This window comes from Oryctolagus cuniculus, chromosome 7 (genome assembly GCF_964237555.1).
Source record: "Oryctolagus cuniculus chromosome 7, mOryCun1.1, whole genome shotgun sequence".
In the NCBI taxonomy this organism is placed as follows: Eukaryota; Metazoa; Chordata; class Mammalia; order Lagomorpha; family Leporidae; genus Oryctolagus; species Oryctolagus cuniculus.
This window is the reverse complement of record NC_091438.1, coordinates 111,224,300-111,250,156: the sequence shown is the minus strand read 5'-3', so window position 1 is coordinate 111,250,156 and position 25,857 is coordinate 111,224,300. Positions and strand designations below refer to the sequence as shown.

Sequence of the window (25,857 nt, the reverse complement as noted above, 5' to 3'; positions counted from 1 at the left end):
TTTTCTTTGGTATGGATATACATAACTATGTCCAGTTATGAAATCATTAAATAAAGCAACATAATGCCTCTTGTTCAAAGGCAGTTTCGGCAGTGCTGTTACAGTAAATCCAGGACACTTTGGCCAGTCCCTCTTCTTCCTTCCCTTCCTTTCTTTCCTCATTCCTTCCCAGGAAGATTCAGAGCCATGGTTCTTTCCTTTAAGAGCCACCGTATACCAGGGCTATCAGTTTCCTAGGGCAGCCAGAGCCAAGCCCTACAGAATCTGTTCTGGGTCTCTCCCCCAGCTTCTCTGGTTTCCTGACACTCTTTGGCACATCTTGGATTAGAGGCAAAACCCCAATCTCTACCTCCGTGTTCACATATCATCCTCCTGTGTGTGTGTGTGTGTGTGTGCGCGCCCGCGCGTATGTGTCTGCCTGTGTCCGTCTCTGCATCACACTGTCCCCTTTAGATAAGAACACCACTCATGGCCGGTGCCGTGGCTCACTAGGCTAATCCTCTGCCTGCAGTGCGGGCACCCCAGGTTCTAGTCCCGGTTGGGGCACCGGATTCTGTCCCGGTTGCCCTTCTTTCAGTCCAGCTCTCTGCTGTGGCCTGGGAAGGCAGTGGAGGATGGCCCAAGTCCTTGGGCCCTGCACCCGCATGGGAGACCAGGAGAAGCACCTGGCTCCTGGCTTCAAATCAGCACGCCGGCCACAGCGGCCATTGGAGGTTGAACCAATGGTAAAGGAAGACCTTTCTCTCTCTCTCTCTCTCTCTCTCTCTCTCTCTCTCTGTCTCTCTTTCTCTCTTTCTCTCTCTCACTGTCCACTCTGCCTGTCAAAAAAAAAAAAAAAAGAACACCACTCATATTGGATTAGGGCCCACCCTACTTACAACTTTATTTTGAATTGATGGCCTCTGAAAAGACCCTATCTCCAGATATGGTCATGTTGTAAATTACTTGGGGTTAGGTCTTCAACATAATTTAACAGGATACAACACAGGGCTGGCGCTGTGGCATAGTAGGTAAAGTCACCACTTGCAATGCCAACATCACCTACGGGTGCTGGTTTGAATCTTGGTTGCTCCACTTCCCATCTAGCCCCCTTGTAATGACCCTGGGAAAGCAACAGTTTTGTTCCAAGTGCTTGGGCCCCTGCACCTATGTGGGAGACCCGGAAGAAGCTCCTGGCTCCTGGCTTTAGATCTGCCCAGCTCTGGCCATTGTGACAATTTCAAGCGTGAGCTAGCACGCTAGTTTAACTCTGCAAACATTTATTTATTTATTTATTTGACAGGCAGAGTGGACAGAGAGAGAGAGAGAGACAGAGAGAAAGGTCTTCCTTTGCCGTTGGTTCACCCCCCCCAAGTGGCCGCCACAGCCGGTGCTTTGCAGCTGGAGCACTGTGCTGATCCGAAGCCAGGAGGTAGGTACCGCTCCTGATCTCCCATGCGGGTGCAAGGCCCAAGGACCTGGGCCATCCTCCACTGCCCTCCCGGGCCACATCAGAGAGCTAGACTGGAAGAGGAGCAACTGGGACAGAATCCGGCACCCCAACTGGGACTAGAACCCGGGGTGCTGGCACCGCAGGCAGAGGATTAGCCTAGTGAGCTGCAGCGCAAACTTTTAAAAGTACCTTTGAATGACTTAACTATTTCCTAGGGAATCCTCAATTTAAGTTTTTTCTCTTGGCTTGGTCATATCCCCAGAGAAGACTCGTCAAGCTTCTACTATCTTTGGTTTCAAGTACCCATGGTCAACAATGTTCTGAAAATATTAAATGGAAAAATTCCAGAAATCAACAAACCTTAAGTTTTCCACTGCACATAATTCTGAATAATCTCGTAGCATCCAGGACTTGGATCATCTCTTTGAGCAGTGTATTCACACTGTATATGCTACTCTATCAGCCACTTGGAAGCTCTCTGTTTTCAAATCAACTATCGTAGTATCACAGTGCTTTTGTTCAGATAACCTTTATTTTATTCAATAATGACCCTGAAGAGCAAGAGTAGAGATGATGACAATTTGGATATGCCAAAGAGAAGTCACTAAGTGTCTTCTTTAATGGAAAGTACAATAAGATATTTGGGGGGGGGGGACCACAGTCACATACCTTTTATTATAAGTATGTTTTTATAATTGTTCTATTTTATTATTGTTCATCTTTTACTGTGCTCAATATATAGATCAAATTTTATCATAGGTATTATGTACAGGAAAGAGCACAGTATCAATAGAATTCAGTACCGCTGTGGTCTCAGGTATCCACTGAGGGGCTTGGCATATATTCCCTGCAGATAAAGAGGTCTACAGTACGCCTGGCTGATGTGTTCTGGGAACTGAGTGTGGGAAGAAGCCTGGGGTCCAAATGCACAACCAGGCCACCCAGATGCCTTTCATTTCTCTATTTTCATCACCGACTCCTCCCATACCACAACTCTCCCTGGCAGTTTCAATTCAAAATCCCATTGTCACTGTCTCCAGAAAATAGAGCTCCTCTCTCATTCACTGTAGTGGAGACAGAGTCGTATGGCCATGTGTAGGGGTGTGGCTAAGATTCTACCTGCTCCTAGAACTCTTTCCCCCAAAATCCTTTCTGCCCACCTTCACTCTCGCTTCCACAGGCACCAGGTACCACCGGGTGTCTTTACTACTGTAGGTGTCAACCACAATGCTTTTGGAGTCTCTGCACTGCAGACTCCATGAGCAGCCTGATTGGGTCTGCTGGGCCAGCCCCCAGTCTTTCACAGCCTTTCCATTTTCAAGGCTTGGCTGTTTCTCCTGCCACATGCTCTTTGTCTTTGTGACGATAGGTTTTAGGAAGAAAGAACTAAATGTATGTGACCGATTTGACAGCATCAACTCCAAAGCCACTCTTGTGTGTTTTTTAAGATTTATTTTATTTATCTGATGAAAGAGTTACAGAGAGCGGTAGAGACAGAGAGAGAAGTTTCCATCTGCTGGTTCACTCCCCAGATGGCCTCAATGGCCAGAGCTGCGCCAATCTGAAGCCAGGAGCCAGGAGCTTCTTCCAGGTCTTCCATGTGGGTGCAGGGGTCCAAGGACTTGGGCCTTCTGCTGCTGCTATCCCAGGCCACAGCAGAGAGCTGGATCAGAAGAGGAGCAGCTGGGACTAGAACCAGCACCCATATGGGATGCTGGCGCTTCAGGCCAGGGCTTTAACCCGCTGTGTCACAGCCCCGGCCCTGCCGCTCTTTTTTAACAAGCATGCCCAGGAGATACTCTCAGATCTCAAAGCACTCACCTAAGAGCTGGGCAGCTTCCTGGGAGTCCTGGGCGAGCTGAGGGATGAGAGAGGCCCTTCAGAGACTCCCATTTGAACAACACGGCTGAGCCTGGATAGCTGTGAATTAAACCAGACACCAAAGGAAAGCTGCTGCACACTCACTGACGTGTGGAGTCGAGTCCAAAAGACAGAACAGAGAGTAGAGCAGTGGGGAGTGGAGTGAGGAAGGGCAGGGAGTTGCAGAGAGGCAGGTTTAATCGTGCAGGCCGGTAGGATGAATGAGTCTAGAAAGCTACTGTGCATCACGAGGACTGTAGTGAGCGACACGGCCAGCAATGGGCGCAGTCAGTATTGCCATCAAACGGGTAACCATGTGAGGAGCTGGGTATGTTAACTTGCTTGAATATTGCAATCACCTCACTGTGCTATGTAATTAAAATGTCATGGTGTATATTTTGTATGTATTTAATCAAAAAGAGGATCTTCAAGATTCTTTAATATCTGAACATGCAACTACACACACACACACAAATGCACACACTCACGGGCTGTTCACGCTAAATCACCTACACTGACTTGACTGAATATTTGGATTTGCAGCCAAATTTGTATTTTTTTGTCCCCTGTGACATTCTCTTAGATTCTCCCAGTTCTCTCTTTTCCCCCTCTGTAATTTATTCTCTTTTTTAAAGGATTTATTTATTCATTTAAAAGGCAGAGTTACAGAGAGGCAGAAGCAGAGGCAGAGAGAGACACAGAGAGAGAGAGAGAGAGAGAGAGAGAGAGAGAGAGAGGTCTTCCATCTGTTGGTTCACTCCCCAGATGGACACAACGGCCAGAGCTGGGCCTCTCCAAAGCCAGGAGCCAGGAGCCTCCTTTGGTCTCCCATGTGGGTGCAGGGGCCCAAGGACTTGGACCATCCTCTACGGCTTTCCCAGGCCACAGCGGAGAGCTAGATCGGAAGTGGAGCAGCCAGGACTCAAACCAGCGCCCATATGGGATGCCGGCACTGCAGGCAGGCAGCTTTACCAGCTAAGCCACAGCACCAGCCCTTGTAATTTATTCTTGAGAATATAGCCAGAGTTCCTTTTAAAATGCAAACCCAGTTATTCAATGTCATTCCCCTGCTTCAGAGCCTTCTTTGTGCCCTTCCAGTAAAGTCCTAAACTCTACCCTTTTGCTCCCTTGCACATGACCATGACACCACACACCTTTCCTTCAATGACACTTTAGTTTCGTGTTTGGGCTAGACCAGAAGCATTATTAGCACAGTGTTTTTCCATGTCTTGCTCATATTAAAACCATAGTGCCTAGGCATACAGCTTGCAAATGGGAAGTTCAATAGATACTGGTACAACGAATTCTACTTTTTACCCTAGACTTTTCCCAATCTCTGTTCCTACCCTCACTCACAGCATTCTCTCCATTCTAACTCTACAGCTCTAGCAGAGGAAAATATTGGCTAGATGCTGAAATGTTTTCATTTGGGAAAATGGTTGTAATTCTCTTTCTGGAAAGCTGGGCTTCATACCTCTCTTTTCCTTTCCCCTCCGGAAAACAGCCTTTGGCATCCTCAGTGCGCTGGAGCTGCTGACCAGATGTCTCTCAACTTGTTCTGCTGCGTCTCAATGTAGAAGATCCTCAAGATTACAAAAAGAAATGGAAAGATTTAATTTTTGGTTTTCATAGGCAATCAGGGAAGTTGGTTATAGTGATAAAGTTAGCAGGTCATATGAGGATTCTCATAAAAAACAAGCTGAACAGGTCTCCATTACAGAATTACAGTTACAATAAGAAGTCCAAAGGTCACCCCCAATTTTTTTCTCATTCCTTTTTTTAGCAAAAAAAAAAAATACTGTGGCCCACTACATATGATAATTGGAAGTTTGAAATTGGAACTGTTTCCTCATGTAAAATGAGAAGCTTGAACTAAGTGCCCTCTTAAGGCCATTGTAAAACTCTTTGACCTTATTCTATGATTATTTAAGAGTTGTTCACAAGAATTTCTGGGTTTCTGAAAATACATTGCTCTTGGGGAAATCAAAGTTTTATTACAGGATTTTTAAAAAATATAAACACCTCTATGAACTTGGCAGGGAACAAAGTGAAGAGTAGTGTGGATTGAGATCTACCAACAATGGTACCATTCTGAAGAGCTCAATCACCACATTTAGTACTCGGTACCCAAGGAAATAAGATCTAGGAGAGTTGAAATCTTTAGAAGTTGCTTCAGAGTTTTGTGTATTTACAAAGGGGTCAAAGTCAAATAATACCTGCCTAAATGAAAAGGAATAAGTTTCTTAGGCTTTAAAACAAACATGGGGCCGATGTTGTGATGCAGAAGGTTAAGCCTCCTCCTGCAGTGCCAGCACCCACATGGACGCTGGTTCCAGTCTCGGCTGCTCCACTTCTAATCCAGTTTGATGCGAGTGCGCCTAGGAAAGCAGCAGAGGATGGCCCAAGTGCTTGGGCCCCTGTTACCCACATGAGAGACCCGGAGGAAACTCCTGGCTCCTAGCTTTGCCTTGGCCCAGCTCTGGCTGTTGCAGCCATCTGAGGGTGAACCAACGGATAGAAGATTCGTTGTTTTTCTCCCCCTCCCCTCTCTCTTTCTCCTTCTCTCTTTCTATCTGCCTTTCAAATAAAATAAACAAAGAGATAAAAGGACAATGTCATATTTTGTGTTATAGTCCATATTTGCTCTTCTCTTTTTCCCCACTATGGACATTCATCTTCTTCCCCTGCTGGTGTTGAGTCTGGCCATGCAACTTGCTTTGGGCAATGCAATATTTGTGGATATGGCATGTGCTCTATATGTGCTTGCTTCCTTTGATTTTGACCTTGTGCCCTGTGATCTGCCTTGAGATACTGATGCCTTGGTTAGCTACTTCTTCTTTAGCCTGGACAACAAAATAAACAGAAAAAGAGCAAATATAAACTCAAAACCTCCGAGCTGAGCTTCACCAAATCAAAACTAAATCACAATTGATATGTATACCTTTGTGTTTTAGGCCATGGAGTTTTGAAGAAGGTGTTACACACATTATTGTGGGAAGAGCTGACTAACATGAATAGAGCGAGCAGTATGGATTCTCATGAGATACTATAACATGATGACTTAAAATACAACTTCTGAAGTTCAGCAGGTATCTTGCTTTGAATGTCGCTTCTGTTATTTACTGGAGGTGAAATGTTGTGTAGCAACTTTTCTGAGATTCAATGTTTTCACCTCAGAATGTAGATAGTCACGGTGCCAGTTTCATAGCACTGTTGTGTGGACCAGATAAAATAATGCATAGAAGCAGCTAAGATAGTGTCTGGTACTTGGGGAAGATACAAGAAATGTTTGCTATTATTAAGAACAATAATACCTGTCCTTTCCATAAAATGAATCTTACTTTCTTATTGACTCACATTATAAGGCCAGATTTTTTTCTCTGGTACAATTGTGTTTAGGATGATTCTGGGAAGATGGCAGAGTAGCAAACACCAGCAATCTGTCTTCCCATCTAGACAATTACAAATGCAGAATCCATCTGAGGCAACTATTTTGGAACTTGCGTCTGTTGAAGGATTGAAAGGTATAGGGGAGGACTTGGGGGTGAGGTGCAGTCAGTTTCAGCTTCTAGCACACTAGCACTACAATCCCACAAGCCCCAAACCCCCAAAGCCTCATGACAGGAAGCTGTGCTTGTGCTCCTGCAGCAGCTTGAACATAGCTGATGGGAGTCAGAGTAGGGAAAAACTGCCTTCCATTCCAGATTTCAGAGACCTATGCTCTCATCGCTGGATGCTGCTTATACCCACAGAGCAGCAGACCAAGGGACTGAAAGCCATTTTTGTTGTGGCTCCCTCCATTGTCGCAATCTCCTCCTCTTTTAAATGAAGAGACTTCCAGGGGATTTAAGGGGCCAGTGCTCTCCCCCTCCTTTTATTTCACCTTTTACCTCTTTTGATAGCCAGACATTAAAGACTAGTACATTCAAAAACAACTGCCTATATGGGAAAAATTAGAAAGCAATTATGTATGCCTAAGAAAAGCTATGGACTCAGAAAAATACTTAAGAAAAACATAGGTTTACACCTTAAGCTGGTGATTGACACAAGGACAGCTTACAATAATAAAAAATGATAAGCAAGTTTTTTAAAAAGCAAAAAGCAAACGCTAGAGAAGGAGGATAATCTGATTTCCTGAGTTATGTTATTAGATTAAAATGTTTAGTTTTCAACAACTAAGAGATCACAAGCCATACAAAGAAACAGGAAAGTGTAGCCTATTTAAATGGGAAAATAAATAAATAAACAAATTCTGTATGGAAGAGACTTGATGGCTAGACAACACTTGGAAACAACTGTCGGGGGCCAGTGCTGTGGCATAGTAGATTAATCCTCTGCCTGCGGCACCAGCGTCCCATATGGGTGCTGATTCAAGTCCCGGCTTCTATGCTTCAGACCCACTCCCTACTAATGGCCTGGGAAAGCAGTAGAATGCAGCCCAAGTGCTTGGGCCCCTGCACCCAAATTGGAGACTTAGAAGAAGCTCCTGGTTCCTGGCTTTGGGTTGGCCAAGCTCCAAACAGGATGGCAAAAAAAAAATATATACTGTTCCTCAATAAAATATTACATTTTGGGTACCTTTTCCCCCACATCCTCAACAGCATTGGTTTTTTGTTGATTTCTGTATGAAAGCCATTCTAACTGGAGTGAGGTAAAACCTCATTGTGGTTTCGATTTGCATTTCCCTGATGGCTAGTAATCCTGAGTACTTTTTTATGTGTCTGTTGACTATTTGGATTTCCTCTTTTAAAAAAAATGCCTGATGGAAAGCCAAGACACTGTGGGAAAAAATGTCCTACATGAAGTACCTTGGTGGGTGAGGCCCCAGTAGAAAGAAATGGTCATCAAAGAAGGAGGTGCTTTTCTTTGAAGGAGAAGAGAGCTTCCACGTTACTTATGGCCTTGCCTAAATACTGACTAAGTTTGTGGATTCAAAAGGCTTCCATAGCCTTGGTAGCTCATGTCAGGAGCCTCAGTTGATCACTGACGTCATAGGTAAGAGTGTTAATTGTTAAATTAACAGTCACCGGGCACCAACTTTCCATGCAGGACCTCTGTTCTCAAAGAGTTGTATTATAATTATGTCTAAGTGCTTAACAAAAGATGTATCGTTCTTGAGTGCTTCTTTAAAGTTAATTAAATTTCTAAAAAAAAAAAAAAAGTGAAATTAACTTAAAGATGTAATGACTTTGAACAGCCCTTGTCTTGACAGTTGAGGAACATTTTTTAAATGCCAATTGTTGAACTCTTTACTTAGTATAGAGTAACTCTTCTGTGTATAAAGTTAATTGAAAATGTATCTTAGGGGCTGGTGCTGTGGCGCAGTGGATTAATGCCCTGGCCTGAAGCACCGGCATCTCATGTGGGCACCAGTTAAAGACTCCGCTGCTCCACTTCTGATCCAGCTCTCTGCTATGGCCTGGGAAAGCAGTAGAAGACGGCCCAAGCCCTTGGGCCCCTGCACCAGCGTGGGAGTCCTGGAGGAAGCTCCTGGCTCCTGGATTCAGCTGGCGCAGCTCCAGCCATTGCATCCAATTGGAGAGTGAAACATTGGATGGCAGACCTCTCTCTTTCTGACTCTCCTCCCTCTGTGTGACCCTGACTTTCAAATAAAAAATATTAAATCTTTGGGAAAAAAAAAGAAAAGAAAATGTATCTGAGTGGAGAATGGGACTGGGAATGGGATAGGGAGGAGGAAGGGGGTGGGAGAGTGGGTAGGAGGGCAAGTATGGTGGGAAGAATCACTATAGTCCCAAAGTTGTACTTATGAAATGCATGAAGTTTGTATCCCTTAAATAAAAGGTTTCTTGGGGGGGATAAAATATAAAACAAGAAAATAAACTAAATAAAACAAGGGAAAAAAAGCCTGTTTAAGTCCTTTGCCCATTTCTGTAATCATTTCACTAATGATTATCCTGCTTCTAATCTATTCTCTTTCCACACCTTCATAAACTCTTAAGACCCATATGTTGGGTCATCTGATACTATTCCATAAATCTCCAACACTGTTTTTAAGTTTTAAGTTTTCTAATTTCTCTCTCTCTTTCTCTCTTTTTTTGTTTTGTTTTTTGTTCTGATTGAAAGATTTCCAAAAATTTGTTCTCTGGTTTGGGTTTGGATATTCTTTCTTCTGCCTTACCAAGTCTATTGTTAAGGCTTTCCACTGAACTTTTTATTTGATTTGATCTACTGAATTCTTCATTTCTGATATTTTGTTTTGATTTCTCTTTAAAATCTCAATTTCAGATAAAAACAGATACTCAAACAATATATTTCATTTTGTGTTTCTATGGGGGTGCAAACTGTTGAAATCCTTACTTAATGCATACTAAACTGATCCTCTGTAAAAAAAAAAAAAAAAAGAAATTATCAATTCCCAACTTGACTCTCACTGGGATTAAACATGACAATAGGTCTGCTCTGATTTCATCATCATTTAAAAAAATCATCTATTATTTTTCACTTTATGTTTCTGTGTGGGAGCAAACTGTTGAAATCCATACTTAATGTATACTAAGCTGATCTTCTGTATATTAAGATAATCGAAAATGAATCTTGATGTGAATGGAAGGGGAGAGGGAGTGGGAAAGGGGAGGGTTGTGGGTGGGAGGGACGGTATGGGGGGAAAGCCATTGTAATCCATAAGTCGTACTTTGGAAATTTATATGCATTAAATAAAAGTTTAAAAAAAAATCTCAATTTCATGGAAAAATTTTCATTAATGTTATGTATGATTTTTCTTTATTTTGTGAATTTGCTTCTGATTGCTTTTGAGTAATCCTATGCTTAATTTTTTGAATTCTGCTTCCAGCATTTCATCAATTTCTTCATCTTCACATTTTAATGTTGAAATGTTGCTGTGTTCCTTTGGAGGAGTTATGGTGTCTCCCTTCTTGTGTTTTGAATTTCTGCTTTTATTTTTGGGCATTTGCAGAGTTAATGTTTTGTTTTTTTTTGTTTTTTTTTTTTTTTTTTTTTTTCCCTGATGGCCTTTATTTGTGAGCTATGCCTCTGTGGTTAGTAGAATGTCTGCACTTTCAGTGCATACCAACAGGTGTGTGGTGGGTGTGTCCAGGGAGCTCCGGTCAGTGCTCTGGGGTGGGGCAAGTATCCAGAATAACACCCAAGTCGGGTATAGTAGATCTCCTTTTGTTAACAGAAGGGGGGGGGGGATGATCATCTCTGTTGGTATGATCCCCCTCCCACCTCCTCTCCTCCAAGCTGAGCAGTGCTCAGGTGTTAGCTCCCCAGTATGTTCAATACTCATAAGCAGCATGTGAACTGCACAAATGATCTTCACTCTCCTCACTGTAAGCACAGGTCCCACTGCAATGACCCACCCCGGGCAACCAAAGAGCTCTGAGGGTGTGAAACCCCACCCAGCCAGTGATTTCTCAGAGACCCAGCCACATCCTTGCCCCTCTGGTTTAACCACTGAATCACTCCTCCCAGCAAGGCTCAAGGCAGTAATAAATAAATGAATCTTAAAAAAAAAAAAAAAGATGTTTAAAAAAAAAGCAACTAGGTTGGAGATGTACAAAGAACTAAAGGAAGACACGGAGAAAGAAAAAATAATAATGTGTGAACAAAATGGAACTATCAACAAAGATACAGAAAACCTAAAAAGAAACCAAAAAGAAATTTTGGAGCTGAAAACTGCAGTGAATGAAATGAAAAAGTCACTAGGAAATTAAAAGGCAGAATAGAACAAGAAGAAGAAAGAATCACCAACTTGAATTTAGATAGGACAATGGAAATTAGTGCACTGAGGAATAGCAAGAATAAAAGAGCAGAGCCTAAAAGACCCCTGGTACACCATCAAGCAATCAGCATATACACTGGGGAGTTCCAGAGGGAAAGTGAAACAAAGAAAATACTTGAATAAATAATGGCTGAAATTTTCCCAAATTTTATGGAAGACGCAAAAATAAATATCCAAGAGACTCAATGATCTCCAAGTAATATTACCTCAAAGAGACACATTACAATTTTTTTAAAAAAAGTGCAAAAACAAAGAATGAAACTTGACAACAGAAAGAGAACAGTGACTTAGCCCATACATGGATTTTATTAATATTATCAGCAGATTTCTTATTAGAACAAAGGCCAGAAGGTTAGGGGCTAATATATTCAATGTACTAAATGAAAAACTGTTGGGGGTGAATGGTGCGGTGAGTATGAAGCTACTTGGGATACCCACATCCAGTACTGCAGTGCCTGATTTGAGTCCCAGGTCTGCTACCAATCCAGCTTCTGCTAACCCACACCCTGGGAGACAGTGGTGATGGCTCAAGTACCTGAGTCTCTGACACCCACATGGGAAACTGTCCTGAGATCCAGTCTTCTGGCTTTGTCCTGGTCCAGGCTTAGCTATTGCAGGCATTTAGGGAATGAATCAACAGATGGCTGATCTCTCTGTGTCCCTGTCTCTTTTCATTTCAAATACACTGAAATAAATAATTTTTTAAAAAAAGAAAAAATCTTTTAACCAAGAATCTTTAAGGCAGCAAAGCTGACTTTCAAAAGTAAGGGAGAAAGGAAGACATTTCTAAACAAGTAAAAACCAATGGAGTTCATTACCATTATACATTCCCTGCTAGAAGTACTCAAGGGAGCCCTGCAGACTGAAATGAAAGGACACTAGACAGTAACTTGAAATTACATGAAGAAATAAAGTTCTCAACAAAGATCAATATAAGGACAATTACAAAAGTTAGTATTATTATGAAACAACGTAACACTTTTTTCTATATAATTAAAGAGATTAGTTTATCTTTTCTTTAAAAAAAAGTGGGAAAGCTAACATTATTAAAACTTTGGTTTGTAACTTCACATATTGTTTTTATATAACTTAAGAAACTAATGGATTTGAGGGAGAGAAAAACCCACATGATCATCTCAACTGATGCAGGAAAGCATCAGTTCAGCACTGTTCATAAAATTCATTCAACGAACTAGGAATAGAAAAAAATCCCATCTCAACAAAATAAAATCTATATTTGAAAAACCCATGGCAAATATTATTCTCAGCACTAGAAGGACCAAAGCTTTGCCTTTAAGGTCAGGGAAAAGGAAAGTAGGCCTACACATGTCACTTCTATTCAATGTAGCAATGGAAGTTCTAACCAAAGCAATTAAGCAAGGGGAAAAAATAAAAGGCATCCAAATTATAAAGAAAAAAACTGAAAGCAGGTGGGCAGATAATAAAATCTTATACAAGGGTACTTCAAAAAGTCTATGGAAAATTCATTTATTGAAATTTATACATGGATTTTTTAAAAGTTTGCACCAAAATAAGCATCTCTTAATTCCGTTTTTCCACAAACTTCTTGAAGTACTCTTACACATAGAAAAACCCAAAGATTCCACACACAAAATTTGTTAGAATGAATTCAGCACAGTTGTTAAATACAAAAGTAACTGATACAAAGCCAACACACAAAGATCAAGTGTATACCTTTTTTAAAAAATTGTATTTATTGGAGTCACATTGTGGCATAGCAGGTAAAGAAGTTTCCTGCATTGCCAGCATCCCATAAAGGTGCCAGTTCATGCTGTAGCTCCTCCTTCTCTGATCCGACTCCCTGCTAAGGTGCCTGGGAAAGCCCAAGTGTTGGGCCCCTGCCACCCATCCGGGAAACCTGGATGAAGTTCCTGGCTTGTGCCTCTGGTCTGGCCCAACACTGGCTGTTATGGACATCTTGGGAGTGAACCAGCAAATGGCAGGGCTTTCTCTATCTGTCTCTCCCTCTCTCTCTGTAACTATTTCAAATAAAAAATAAATAAATCTTCTTTAAAATTGTATTTATTTGTTATTTTTAAGATTTAATAATTATCAACATTTCTGTCACACTGCTTTCATATGTGAATATATACATACACATGCATACTATTTTCCTTGAAAGTAGGGACATTAATATCATATAACATGGGATTTATTGACAACGATCATATAGTGAAGAAAGAAGGGTATATTGTTAAGCAAGGGATATAATTCATTGACATCCACAAAATTTCATGTTATATATGTATCTTTTTTCCCAGTATCAGGAATGTACAAATGTCTTTTTTATTTATTTGAAAGTACAACATAAATGATCTGTAGGCCTGGACAATGACAGTAGTAAACTGTTATGTGTTATTGTCAACTGAAACCGGTAACTGATGCTTAGAGTGATTTTCTTCAGCCAGCCTTTTCTTCATTTTCTTCGACTGATTCTCTGAAATTCTTGATGAGGAACACTGCCTTGAGCTTCCTGTCACTGTTCATTGATAACGGTAAAGCACTGCATGTATCTTTATAGATAGTAACTTCCATATATGAAAGAAAATGTGGAATTTGTTTAATCAGTGTGTGGCTTATTTCACTTTTGAAATAATCTCCAATTCCCTCCATTTTGTATTTCTGTATACAAATAATGAACAATCTGAAAAGGAAGTTACTAAAACAATTCCACTTACAATAACATCAAAATAAATAAAATATTGAGGGGCCGGCGCCGTGGCGCAGCGGGTTAACGCCCTGGCCTGAAGTGCCAGCATCCCATATGAGCGTCTGTTCAAGTCCTGGCTGCTCCTCTTCTGATCCAGCTCTCAGCTATGGCCTGGGAAAGCAGTAGAAGATGGCCCAAGCTCTTGGGGCCCCTGCACCTGTGTGGGAGACCCGGAGGAAGCTCCTGGCTCCTGGCTTTGGATTGGCACAGGTCCGGCCGTTGCAGCCATCTGGGGAGTGAACCAACAGATGGAAGACCTCTCTCTCTGTCTCTACCTCTCTCTGTAATTTTGTCTTTCAAATGAATAAAAAATAAAATCTTAAAATAAATAAATAAATTAATTAATTAATTAAAAATATTGGGGCAGGTATTGTAGCATAATGGTTTAAGCTACCACTTGGTATGCTTGCATCCCATATAAGGTGCTGTTTCGAGTCCTGGCTCCTCTGCCTCTGACCCAGCTTCTTGCTAATGTGTCCTTGGAGGCAGCATATTACAGCTCAAGTGCTTGGGTCCCTGCCACCCACGTGGGAGAAACATAGAATTCCAGGCTCCTGACTTTGAACTGGCCCAGCCCTGGCTGTTGAGGGCATTTGGGCATGAACCAATGGATGGAAGAGCAAGATCTCTCTCTCCTTACCACACCTCTGCCTTCCAAATAAATAAAAATATGTACACGTTAAATAATTACTTAAAATATTCAAATATTTATGAATTAACTTAACATGCAGGTGAAAGATCTATAGAATGAAAACTGTAGAATATTGCTGCAAAAAATAGACATAATAAATGGGAGTATATCCCCTGTTCACAGACTGCAAAACTTAATATTGTTATAATGTCAGTACTACCAAAAGCAGTCTACAGATTCATGCAATGAAATCTCTATTAAGATTTCCATGATGTGCTTTACAGAAACAGGAAGAATTCACACCTTAAATTCAGATGGAATCTCCAGGGACTCCAGATAGCCAAAGAAATATCAAAAAAGAACAAATCTGAAAACTCATATTTCCTGATTTCAAAGCTTACTATAAAACTATTGTAATCAAAACAGTGAGATAATGGAATACTGAGAGACATATAAACCAAAGGAATTGCATAGAGAGACCAAAATAAACCCTTGCATATATGGTGAAATGATTTTTGGCAATCATATCAAGATCACTCGGTGGTGAAAAAAGTCAGTCATTTCAACAAATACAGCTAGAAAAATTGGATATCCACATGAATTTGGCTCTTTACTTAACACCATATACAAAAAAAATGCCAAATGGATCAAATTCCTCTATATATGGTCTAAAATAATAAAGTTCTTAGGAGAAAATATAGTGTAAAATTTCATGATTAGGAGATACCTTTCTCTGAAGGGAGGAGAGAACTTCCACTTTGACTATGACCTTGTCTAAATAAGATCGGAGTTGGCGAACTCAAAAGGCTTCCATAACCTTGACAACTCATAACAAGAGCCTAAGGTGATTACTGATACCATAAACAAGAGTGTCAATTGTTAAGTCAACAACAGGAGTCACTGCGCACTTACTCCCCATGTAGGATCTCTGTCCTTAATGTGCTGTACAATGTGAATTAATGCTATAACTAGTAGTCAAACAGTACTTTACACTTCATGTTTCTATGTGGGTGCAAACTGTTGAAATCTTTACTTAATATATACTAAATTGATCTTCTGTGTATAAAAATAATTGAAAATGAATCTTGATGTGAATGGAATGGGAGAGGGAGCAGGAGAGGGGAGGGTTGTGGGTGGCAGGGAAGTTATGGGGAGGAAAAGCCACTGTAATCCAAAAGCTGTACTTTGGAAATTTATATTTATTAAATAAAAGTTTCATGATTTTGCAAGGACTTGGCCATAATTTCTTAGATATTAAGCCAAACAAATAGGTGGGGAAAAAAACAAGTCAGACTTCAAGAAAATTTTAAATTTTTGTTCATCAAAAAACACTACCAACAGGGTAAAGAGTCAATGCACAGAAAGGCATAAAAATACTTGCAAGCCATGTATCTGGTCTGATCAAGGATTAACACCCTTTAGAAGGAGACGGGGTCATGAGAGCAGAACCTTTATAAGTGGGATTGGTGCCCTTAGAGAAAGAGGCCAGGGGAGCTCATTCAACCCCTCCATGACGTGAGAACATGGACCAGTGAGTGGGGACTCACCAGACGCTGTTTTCCTGGACTTCGCAGCCTCCAGAGCTGTGAGCGATGACCATTTGTTGTTGAGAAGCCGTCTGGTTAGCAGCCCGAACACAAGCACTTTGCAACAATTCCTGAGATCTGAGCTGCCTTTAATACAAAAGTCTACACTTCCCAGCATCTAGAGGATGAAATGTGATGTCAAGACCGGGGGTCTAGATCTGACTCCATACTCTCAGAATCCAGAATTATTCCTTAGCTCACACTTAATAGCTCAGTGCTGCCATACGTTGCCATTCATGTATTTAACAAATATTTATTAAGTACCAGTTCTTGCATCAGGTGCTGGTGGCAAAGAGATACGACATGGGGTCAGCATGTGGTGCAGGGGCTCAGATGCCTCTCGGGCTGCCTGCATGCCATATCGAGTCCCTGAGTTTGAGTCTTGACTCCTTGGCTTGCGACTCAGTTTCCTGCAAACGCACATCCTAGAGGGCAGCAGATGATGATGACACGAATATTACAAGTATTTGTGTCCTTGCCGCTCTTGCGGGAGACATGGATTGAGTTCTTGGCTCCCAGCTTTGGCCTGGCCAAGTCCTGGTTGACTGTTGTCAACCAGGGCATTTCGTGAGTGAATCACCAGACAGGGAGGGGTGGTTTTCTCCCTGTGTGTCCCTTTCAGTTTAATTAACTTCCAAAAAGAGAGAGGAATCATAACACACGATCCCTGCACTCAAGGCGCTCATTGCTGAGCCATGGATTAGCAAGCAGGTTTTACTCTGGTGTCAACTCTAAAGGGTTTAGAGGGGCATCCCAGAACCCTGGTTAAAAATAATTTTAGGGACTATTGAAACTCAACGGAGGGGCCGGCGCTGTGACGCAGAGGCTTAACACCCTGGACTGAAGCGCCAGCATCCCATATGGGCACCGGTTCTAGTCCCAGCTGCTCCTCTTCCAATCCAGCTCTCTGCTGTGGCCTGGGAAAGCAGTAGAATATGGCACAGGTCCTTGGGCCCCTACACCCATGTGGGAGACCTGGAGGAAGCTCCTGGCTCCTGGCTTCCGATCAGCGCAGCTCCGGCCGTTGAGGTCATCTGGGGAGTGAACCAGAAAATGGAAGACCTCTCTCTCTCTCTCTCTGTCTCTCCTCTCTCTGTGTAACTCAGACTTTCAAATAAATAAATAAATGTTAAAAAAAAAAAGAAAGAAAGAAACTCAATGGAGAAAAAAGCCTCAGGCGTGGAGACAGAGTGACTTTCAATGTCTGCTAAACTAGGTTTAGGCTGAAGACAGACATATGTACAACCAAATTTAATTGAATGAGGTGAATGCTGTATGTGAGACAAGAATAAAGTAGCATTAAAGTTCAGAGCAGAGAGTTTTATCAGCAAAGGAGTGAAGTAAGGAAAGGCTTCGTTGAAGAGGTGAAATTGTAGCTGAGCCTTGATGGATGACTAGGAATTCAGGAGGTGATAACGTGGAGGAAGAAGACTTCAGGCCAAGTACATGGCTGCTGAGGGGATGCTGGGCCATCCTGCCTGGGTGGAATGGACGGTGTGGAGATGATGCTGGTAGAAATGAGGCTGTATAATAATGGGTTGAGACCAGATCGTACTGCTTTATCCTGTAGGCCATGGAATTCATGGAAGGCTTTTAAGCAAGAAACCATACAGCCAAATACAAGGGATCTTCCAAAGGTTCATAGAAGTGCATTTTATGAAAAACCATAAGGGGCCAGCACTGTGGCATAACAGGTAAAGCCGCCACCTGCAGTGCCAGCATCCTGTGTGGGCACCAGTTCGAGTCCCAGATGCTCCACTTCCAATCCAGCTGTCTGCTATGGCCTGGGAAAGCAGTAGAAGATGACCCAAGTGCTTGGGCCCCTGCACCCACATGGGAGACCAGGAAGAAGCTCCTGGCTCCTGGCTTTGGATCAGTGCAGCTCCGGCGTTGTGGCCAATTGGGGACTGAACCAGTGGATGGAAGAGCTCTCTCTCTCTCTCTCTCTCTCCTCTCTCTGTGTAACTCTGAGTTTCAAACAAATAAATAAATCTTTAGAAACAAAAAAATGACCTATCATCAGAGCTAGGATCAATATAAAGCAAATGCATCGGTGTCATTTTTTCATTGCTCATATTCTAGCATTATTTGCATATGTGTATCTTTCATTACATTACACAGATAAATGAGATCTCCAAGAGTAACTTCAATTTTTTGAAAGGTTTATTTACTTATTTGAAGGTCGGATTTACAAACAGAGAGGAAGAGACAGAGACAGAGAGAGAGAGAGATTTTTCATCTGCTGGTTCTTCCAGGTCTCCCACGTGGATGCAGGGGCCAAGGGCTTGGGCCATCTTCTGCTGTTTTCCCAGGTGCATTAGCAGGGAGATGCATTAGAAGTGGAGCAGCTGGGACTCAAACTGGTGCCCATATGGGACACTGGCTTCGCATGCTGTGGCTTCATCTACTATATCAAAACGCTGACCCCAAATTCAAATTTTTAAATGTATCCTCATAACAATCCTATAAATTTGGTGCTATTATTCCCTTTTACAAAGAAATAAAAAAGAGATTCAATGATTTAAAAAAAAGAAAAGATGTTGGACCAAATAGCTTTTAAATATAAAAGGTGGCATTGGTCCCAGAGCAAATTGACACAGGAGTGTCCTCCACCCACCACATGAACAACGATTTCTCTAACATTCTTGTCCAGTTCTACTACATGTGAACTCTCCTATGTAAGTATCTCTTTTCAGTTAGAAGAGTTCCTACCTTGACCTGGAAGATAACATACTGAGTACTGGACAGTTGTCGAAGGCGGGAGAGAAGTACCAGGACATATAAAAATAATAGTAACTGAGTCAAACCCCTGAAATAACCCAAATGACTTAAACGCAAAGAACAGAAGAAGCTATTAAGTTATTCCTCAGTACTTACAAGCATCATCAAGCGATTCCGAATCACTGCTGGAATCAACCCATGCTCCAACCCCCTGGCATGCGCCCAGCGGTGTGCTCAGGAAACACACCAGGTATCTTTCCAGGGGAAAGCACCCAGGACCCTGAGACGGGAGGTAGGGTTGGGGGGTGCTTGGCTCTGCTGTACACCTGCCACGTGGCCCAGGCCAAGCCACTTTATCTTTGCAAGTCCTCCGTTCCACCACCGGAAGGGATCCCAGCGATCTCAGGGGCCCCAGTCATTCCTGCAGTGCTCTTGAGCCTGCCTTACAAGATTCATCTGCAGGAAAAATAAAAGGGCCGTCAGTATTCAACATAAAAGGACAGTAATGAAACACTTTGAATTGCCACGACTGGTTTAGCAATCACTTGGCCTCCTTTGAAACAATCTCATAAACACACAAGGGGAGTGTTCCGCATTCCTGCTCCCACGGAGCCTGACACTTCACTCGGAGAACAGGCCTCACAATTCCTGCTTTTCCCAAAATTACTGTGTGTGAAACCACGCAGGAAGCTTAAAACGTGGTTTTAGCAGACCTGAGGCGCTTTGAAGCTGCGTTACTCCATGCTCTCTCCCTCCTTCCTTTCCATCTTGCCCGGAGAATCCCCAGTGGTGATTCTTAAACGTGTTAAGGGGCTTCATTGAGACCTCTGGACTTTGGGCAGAGGATGGTTTACTCTGAATGATCCATGGACATGCACTCTGTTTCCTACAGGCCAAGGCTGCCAATAGCTGTTGGCATGCTCTTTCTTCCGGGGGCGGCTGTAGGGTCGACGGGGACACACACTTGCTTTGTCCCCTTCTACAGTACCATCAATTCTTGCTGGTTTCATTTTGACTTTGGGGGGGACTGGAGGAGCGAAGGTGAGTCTTGTGATGGCACAATCCCTGCTGCCTCCCAGGTCTCATAGTCAAGATACAAGTCTCCAGAGAGCACGGGCTCCATGCAGCTATTAGCGATGATGGCTGTCCTGGAGTGCTGGGGCTGCACGCTCTGCCCTCCAAAATAAACGGCTCTCTCACGGCTTCACACGAGGCTGACTCCTTATATTAACACCAGAGCTGACAGATTGGCTGAGAAGCCGCAACTCATATTTTTGAGGGCAGAAGAGATGATTGTGCTGGTTCTAATTCCAGGGCCGATCTTTTTAGCAGATGATGATGGATGGCTCACGGTGGTGGGCAGCACCTCCTGTATATTTTAGGTGGAATGCTTTCTTTTGACACATACTTTACAGAGACATATGTGTATCCTATTTTAATTAATGGAAGAAATGATTCATTCACAAGTGAAAGATTTAATTAAATCAAGGGTCAGCATGGGTCAGCCATGAATTGCAAAACACCCCAGATGTTTGTTACATTCCCCGCCATCTCTGCCTGCTGTCTGCAGTGGTACATAGCAGCTAAGGCAAGCATTGCAAAGAAATGAAATGACATTCGACAAATATGAACTGAGTCCCCACTGTGTTTGAGATGCCGAGCTAGGCTCTGAAGATGCCTGGTGAACAGACATGGGTGGTTTTTGCAGTTAAGACAATTGCAGTGCAGGGGTAGTTCATTTGGGCAGGACTAAATGAAAAACAAACAAGTAAGACACGATTATGACAGATTCTAACATGCTTTATGAAAGAAAAAGAAGTCTGTTGAATGTTTTCCTGGCAGTGTTTTGGAATTGCTTTTTTAAAGAGTTTAATATAATGCCATCCTTCTTTAATTTCTGTGTATGTATCTACAACCAATCTGATCCAAGTCCTATAGCTATATTACCCTATTCCCAGGAGCAGAAGCTGACGTATTGAGTTACCCAAACTCAGAGTCCACTGTTATTTCCAGGAAATATTGGAGAACACAGTTGCTTGTCTTGTTATGTCTTGTCAGCTGCATCCTCTGAGTCGCTAAACTTTATGCTTTGAGATCAGAAAAATCTAGATTCAAATCCTGGCTTCTCTGCTTACTCACTTTCTGCACTGCAGCATTACTTTGCTTTTATGACCTCAGGGTATACTAATAAAAAACAAGGAAATGAGTCCTTAAGAAATAATAACATGAATAGTACCGAGCACACAGCAAGCACTCCACCAATATTTGTAATTCGCGTTCTTATTACCTTAGATTTTCCCCTGTCTTCTGGAACTTTCCTCACTTCACTTTTTTCTGGTTGTTCATGTTATTTTCTTATTCCCTTATTTGCAGATAGATCTCACAACTGTGTTAGCACAGAAGCCAGCTGATATATATATGAAATGAAATTCCTTCTCCCTCTTAAAGTAGAGACTAATCTGACAACAGAGACCCTCAAGGATTCCTGTGATACTTGGAATAAAATCTAAATTCCTTGTGACGATGAACAGATGCCTACATGTCTTGATCTATGCCTACCTTTCCAACCTCAGTCACATCCAGCTCCAGGACTCACCTTGAGCCACTGGCCTTGCCTGGAACCTTTGCCTTCTTTTAGAACCACACATGGCTCACTCCTTAGTCCTTCTGTTGAAGTCTCTTCTCCTACACGGTCTTCTCTGCCCATCTTGCCTATTAATTTTCCATTTCCTTATCTTAACATAATGCTTTATTTTACTTTAAAGCATTATCATGTTGGAAATTAAGTTATATATTTCCATTTAAATTATTTATTTATTTATTTAACTTGTTTGAAAGGTAGAGAGCGAGAGCAAGAGAGAGAGAGAGAGATTGCTCATCTCTTGGTTCACTCCACAAATGCCTGCAACAGCCAGGGCTGGGCACGGCTGAATCCAGGACCCAGAAACTCAGCCTGGTTCTCCCACATGGGTGGCAGCGACTCAACCACTTGAGCCATCACCAGTTACTTCCCAGAGTGTGCATCAGCAGGAAGTTGCAGTTGGGAACTGAGCTAGAACTTGAACACTTGGGCAGTCAGATACAGGACGAGGACATCTTTTACTGCAGCATCAAAGGTTCACCTCTCAGTTATGTATTTCCAAATTTACTAATTTGTTGTCTATTTCCCCCCACTTACAGCACGCAAGCTTTAAGGCAGGACACTTACCGGTTCTTGATCAGTTTTGAGTCACCAAACCACTGAGTGAATCAAATGGATGAAGTACAAAAGTTTTTATCATGTTCCTAGGAAAGCACAGATGTACAAATGAAGTATAAAACTTTTTTTTTATTTTACTGGGAGAACATACGTGTAAAAACTATCCATACATTTTCTAAAGAACAGTAGCCTCCAAAATATGAGAACTTTCCCAAAAAGTTTTTGCTGTAGTAGCTTCAGAATGACAGGAAGAAGGAAAATAAATTATTCCAGCCACATGGAAAATGTAGATACAGCCAGTAGGAAGTCTCCCAATCCCCAAAGTTTAATCAATTTCCTACTTGGTTTTGCTTTCTCACCATGTATTAGCCTTTTTCGTAACACTTCCTTTGTGATGAAAAAGTAGTCGGTCAGTCCTGTTCCCGAAGCCAGCAAACATAGATTTTCTTTAGTCTTCACATGATCTGGCTCAAAGTGCGGATCAGGAAACTTGGATGTTTCATTTGGCGCCTTACACTGCCTGTGAACCGGAGAACTGCAAACAAGAGAGGTGTCTCCATTTGCCTGGGATGTCTCACTGGTAGAAAGGAATGGCGAGAGCTGTGTGTGCCGACATATTGTCCTGGAAACAATAACTGTGATTCCCTCTCACCAGAGTGGAAGAAGGGAGGAGCACTGGTAGGCTTTCCGGCTCCGGAAAGGGTGAGAGATCTGAGGCTGGGTGTGCCGCGTGCGTGCTGTTGCACGATGTGGGGCCTTGCTGTGGTTGTTCGGAGCTCTTCGTCCCGGAAGTCTCTCCATAGAGCCAAACAATGCCGGCTGTTCCTGGCAAGGTCAGGCCTGGCTTACTCAGCTTAGTGTTTTAGGAGAGGTGCTTTGGGGTAACAGAATTGGCTCCATTTCTACCATGACCGCATTGGCCTTGGTTTCCGCTGTGCAAAAACAAAATTCTAAAAAATGTTACCATACCAAATTGTGTGCGGCTTTTGTTTTATAAACAATTTTCTCAGTCTGTGGAAACTGTAATAAAGACCAATACCAAATCCAGTTGTTTTCCAAAGACCTAACTCAACTTGGGAGACTTGTCTCCCAGCATGAGGTCCTCAGCTTCTTTTCCAGCAGATATCCCTGGAATTCTACTCCAGGTGGTCAAGTGCCTAGCACTTGCTCCAGAGAGGTTTACTGAATCTCCAGGACAACACAGTGGAGAGATCACCAGAGTCAAAAGAATGTTCTTAGACAGGATCTCAGGTCTCCTTAGCAAGGGAGACTCCTTTGTACGGGGCGCAGTGCGTTTCCCACAGGCAGTGAGACTACCTCATGAAGGCTTTGATATTCCCAGATGCTTAGACAATTCCCTGAAGTCCACTACTTTCACACATCTTACTTCTTGCAGTACGATTTCTCTTAGGGCAAGTAAGAGGAAAGTTTACAACGCCATGTCACTGATTTTCAAACACAAAGCAGGCGAGGCTGATAATATGGAACAAATATGTTTTAGGAGAAAATCTGGTAGATTCCTATCATTTACACACATGACAAATCACAAAATTGAGTTGAGCACCGGAAGCCTTTCTTTGTGACCAAATAACTTGAGCTATCTGCACTAGTACCCTGAGGATGGATACCATTTACAGCTGAGTCCAATCGATGATTTATGGCTGAGAGTATTTGTGCACTGCATTTTCACTCCCCGATTGCATGAAGCAGTAGTTAAGCATCTGACTGCCATTTTCAAATCTGACTCTGCCACCTCAAATTCCAGGACTATAAAATAGGGAAATGTTACAGTTATCTAAGTGTTGTTATGAAAGTTAAATAAGATAATCCACAACAGTGCTTGGCATAGGGTTTGACATATAGTAAGTTTTCAATAAATGTTACTTGTAAAATTATTATTGTATACAATATAGTTTATGACATTATTATTAAAGTCTAATACTAGTTGTTAATGATTTCTATCCATTTCTTCCTGGTTTCGCTCCAACTTTTCACCGCTTTTATAATTCCTAATGTTTGCTAGCCCATCTGTTAAGAGGCAAAGTCACTATTCCTCAAGCAAATTTCTCTGCAAAATATTACAGATGATGGGACAGACTTCTTTAAGTGTTTCCTTTGGATAATTCATATAGCCAGATAACACTAAAATCAATATTCTTTTCTAACTACCACCAGACTATAAGCCCCCTCTTAGTGTATTCTTTACTGTTTTCCCTTTCACTCTTTACCCATGGGACTGCTCAAACAAATATTTGTTGAGTAAATAAATGTTCTTTATTACAACAGGGGAAAAATAGTAACTACTGCCTGAGTAACCTCTAGATTCTTCCATCTAATGCTTTTCTAACAAGGAAGTTTCTTGGTGAGTACGAAATCCTAAGATAGAGGTCACTGTGGGCAGGGGCCTCTCCACTTTTGCATTTCTGTCTTCTGGTGGCCTGTGTCAGAGGTCTCACGCTCAGGAAGAAAAGCTGTGTGACAGGCCAGAGCAACTCCTAGACGTGTCATTTGAAACACTGACTCATTACTTTAATAGCATCTTTCTTAAATTGGGTCAGAATTCTTTTTTCCAGCATCATCCTTTTTATTTATTTTAGGAGAGAGCCATCACTGTCTCAGGTCCCCACTAATTGGATAAGTGATTGTTTCTAACCTTGAAACAACTAAGTAGAAAGCGTACTCAGTGACCATAATATTAACAGCCTTCTCCTCTCCTAACTGGCATGTGTAGCTTTTTGAACAGTGCTTTAGCTGCTGCATCTCCCTGTAAAAGAGTGTGTATGTGAGTGGGCGAGAGATGGGGAACTGGCAGTGGACAGATTTACCAAATTCACGTCAAGCCAAGTGAAGGGAATTTCCATAGGACCACATGGAGAGGGTGGCATGTTGGAAGATCTCACCACAGCCTGGATACTGAATCTATTTGGGAAATCCAGAAGCTAAACAGTGGGATAAGTGGCCACTTTGATGGTGGAGTGGGGAGAAACCTGCTGAGTTACATCCTGCATATTCTTAGTTGGATGAGACAAGTGCAATTGACTGAATATTTGTGTCTCCTAAAAATACACATGTTTAAATATGTTTAAATATTAACCCTCATTAGGTCATGAAGATAGAGCCCTTATGAACGGGATTAGTTCCTTTATTGAAGAGACTCCAGGGAGATTCCCTCACCCTTTCTTCCTGGGAAGTTCTAGCGAGAAGTAGGCAGTCTACAACCTAGATGCTGGCCCTTACCAGACCCTGAATCTGCCACTGCCATGATCTTGGACTTCCCAGCCCCCAGAATTGTGAGAAAAAGTTTATAAGTCATCCAGTCTATGGTATTTTGTTATAGCAGTCCAGAAGAACCAAGGCAACAAGAGATGACTACTTCACATTGACAAGACATGGGCAATGGCAAAGAGAGCTGAACTGCAGGCCTTCTAAGTGCTGTTCAACTGAACCAGCTAAGTTAGGGCACTGCTGACAGTGTGAATCCATGGGAAGCAGACCCTGTAGAGGCAGAGTCTGCAGGAAAGAAATGAGTCAGGTGAATAGAAAATGTGCATTCAGGGCCAGCATTATGGCATAGCAGGTAAAGCTACTGCCTATGAGGGCAGCATCCTACGTGGGCATCGGTTCATGGCCTGGGTGCTCCACTTCCAATCCTACTGCCTCCTAATGATCTGGGAAAGCAGTGGAAGATGTCACAAGTGCTTGGGGCCCTGACACCCTCATGGGTGTCAGGTTGAAGCCCCTGGCTTCAGCTTGACCCAGCCCTGGCCAATGTGGTCATCTGGGGGAGTGAACCAGTGGATGAAAGATCTGTCTCTTTCTCTTTGTCTCTCCTTCCCTCTCTGTAACTCTGACTTCCAAACAAATGAATGAATCTTTTTTTCAAATGTGCATTGGAGTTGCAGTTGGAAGGCTCAACCAGGAACTGCCAGAAGAGC

The 25,857-nt window shown here is 42.4% G+C and overlaps 2 long non-coding RNA genes across 2 annotated transcripts in view; one reads left to right on the top strand and one right to left on the bottom strand.

The window, feature by feature from the left end:
• The window catches only part of LOC127493610 (uncharacterized), a 62,561-nt gene extending 53,591 nt beyond the window's left edge, over positions 1–8,970 (top strand). The window contains exons 3-4 of the long non-coding RNA XR_007924055.2: positions 6,247–6,381; positions 8,598–8,970. This is a non-coding gene — a long non-coding RNA (uncharacterized lncRNA). The remainder of the gene's footprint in view (positions 1–6,246; positions 6,382–8,597) is intronic.
• On the bottom strand, positions 2,865–23,285 carry LOC127493609 (uncharacterized). The gene is made up of 6 exons (XR_011390681.1): positions 22,282–23,285; positions 21,932–22,008; positions 15,964–19,179; positions 4,767–4,875; positions 3,254–3,352; positions 2,865–3,095 (listed from the first exon to the last, which is right to left on the bottom strand). It is a non-coding gene; the product is annotated as an uncharacterized lncRNA (long non-coding RNA).
• Positions 23,286–25,857: the final 2,572 nt, after the last annotated feature.